The sequence below is a fragment of the Lipotes vexillifer genome, unplaced genomic scaffold (genome assembly GCF_000442215.2).
Source record: "Lipotes vexillifer unplaced genomic scaffold, Lipotes_vexillifer_v1.1 scaffold352, whole genome shotgun sequence".
In the NCBI taxonomy this organism is placed as follows: Eukaryota; Metazoa; Chordata; class Mammalia; order Artiodactyla; family Lipotidae; genus Lipotes; species Lipotes vexillifer.
Window position 1 is genome coordinate 1797615 of NW_006776684.1, and position 2367 is coordinate 1799981.

The 2367-nt window shown below is 44.1% G+C and overlaps 1 protein-coding gene across 1 annotated transcript in view; it reads left to right on the forward strand.

The window, feature by feature from the left end:
* The window catches only part of SORL1 (sortilin related receptor 1), a 168034-nt gene extending 166560 nt beyond the window's left edge, over positions 1-1474 (forward strand). The window contains exon 48 of the mRNA XM_007450615.1: positions 1-1474. This exon is cut by the window's left edge and continues 2603 nt beyond it. The gene's annotated coding sequence lies outside the window, so the exon portion shown is untranslated.
* Positions 1475-2367: the final 893 nt, after the last annotated feature.

The window sequence follows — 2367 nt, forward strand, 5'->3', positions numbered from 1 at the left end:
TCTTCCAGGATGCATTAGAATTTCAGAAGCCCACATTCATGTGGTCGACGGACCATGAGTGGACCACTGCAGTTTGGCGGGCGGGGGATTGTGTATAAATCTCCTCTGGAAGTTGGTTTTGCCCCTTGATGGATTGAATGGCCCTCAAGCCTTATGAGATGTGGGTCCGTGTGGATAAAATAACAGAGAATAGAGTTCTGCAGAGGAATCCAGGGAGAGGCCACGCCTATGCAGACCCTTTTCCAGACAGGTGAGACGCTCCCGTGACTGCTGGCTGCCCTGGCAAGCTGGGTAAATAGTTACGAAGCTGGGTAACTGGTTGAAACTTCTGACTTTGGGAAGAGGGGTTCCTGGGGTTCCATCTCTGGTAGATTCACTGGGGATGTTTGTGGGGGACAGATGTGCGACACACAGGTACATGTTCTCTCTGCCCAACGTGTGTGACCCACTAGATGCAGCTCTCCAACAATTTAAGGAAATTCTCAGACCAGTGGACATTTTTGGGCAGGGGGACTGGACAGTCCTGCCTTCAAATATTCACCTAGTGGTAACTCTCCATCTAGTGAGGTCATGTTCTCAGTACTTCCTTAAGGGCAGAAACCCCATCCTGTCGGGTTTGGTTGGTCGCTTTCCCACTAAGAATGTCACAGTGAATCCCTGAGACGTTTCTCTTCCTTGCGGAGAATTGGGGGTCCCTCAAAGAAAGGATCCAGGGAAGTCAGCAAACCCCATACCACTTCCATATTGATTTTAGGGATTGACTCCAAAATGCTGTGCAGAATCTTCACTCGTGTTGATATTGTATCTTGACGTTCCTATTGCATTATTTTTCTTAAAGGAAGCGTGTGCTGCCTTTCAGGTACAATTTTTTTGTAATAAAAGCCAGTGCATTAAGTTTATATAGACTACTTTCTATGCAAGACTGAGGTATGGAGCAGATAGCGAGAGATTATGTGTGCTGTTGGGTACACAGATGGCAAGCCTGTTTTCGGAAGGGGTACCCCCAGCAAACGTGGGTTGAGGGAGGATGGGTCATGTATATGTTTCTGCCCACTAATTTTGAGCAGCCATATTTTGAATTAAATCATCAGAGCCAAGTAACCCAAGAACGGTATTAGTTTCATGTGTAATAGCTCAAATGGGACAAGTACGAATGCTGGAATGGAACATTATTCTCTGATATTCCATGTCATTTCTCAATTAAAGGCTCTTGTTGTGAATTATTAGAACCTACAGGCAAAAATCAAAAGTATTTGCAGCAAAATAAAGGCCTACTCTGCTCTTAAAGTGAAACACTGTATACTTGCTTCTCTCCAAAGTGAAATTAGATATTTATCATTTCAGTTGCCTCCATAAGTTTCCAAATCACTGGTTTATGCTGAGGATTTTACTATATTGTCTCACAGTTTTAAATCATTTTTGTCTCAATGTCAACTTTTTTCACTGAATAAAAATTTAACTGGTTCAAGAAAACACCTCTTTGAATATCCACTCTCTACGCGTGTCTCGAGTTGTTCTTTGGAGTGCAATAAAGATGGTTAATACAGTCTCTGAACACCATTTGATTTGTCTGTTTTAAAGGCATGTTTATTTCATCGAGAAGAGAACACTAAGACCTGGAATAATTTTGTTATTAACAAGCTGGTCTCAGATGGTGGATCACGATGTCTACTTGTGTTGGCTGAGGAGAGGGGAGACATGGTGGCTGTTTTGAAGTAAATAAAATTATTCTGCCAGGACGACAACTAAGTGGCTCCCTTAAAGCTGTAACTACCTTTGCTAAGAGACAGTTTGCTAAGAAGGCAATTTTCAAATCTGAGAGAAGAAAGCACAGCGGTATGATGAGGCTTCTGGAGGTGATGAAGTCTATGAGGGATGCCACCCCTGCCTCTGATCAGTGATGAAAGGCTGGTGGACCGACAAAGTCAGGGCCGGAGAGTATGGAACGGAACGAGTGGGAGAGGGTGCTTTGGTGTGACGTCTTCCGGGATGTTGCTTTTGTTTAAATATTGAGCCAGAATCAATCTCTGAAGTTTTATCATCCCATTTGGTAGAGGAGGAAAAAGAGGCTCAGAGAAGTTAAGTAATTTGCTTAAGGGAAACCAGAAAGTAAATGGCAAAACCAGCCTTCAATAGAACAGTGCTACTGTTCTGTATCACTGTGCCACCCTGCCTCCTGTTACCATTCAGTGTCAGAGTGAACACCCTCAATCCTAGTGCCTTGCAGAAGAATCCCAAGGGGATACCTACCATCCGGTCATGGCCTAGCCCTTAGGTTCCAGGCTTAGATAGAGGGTTCTGTCGACATACGATAGAGTTATCTCTCGACGGCAAACGCACCTTAACGAAGCTCCTGAGGCTGATATG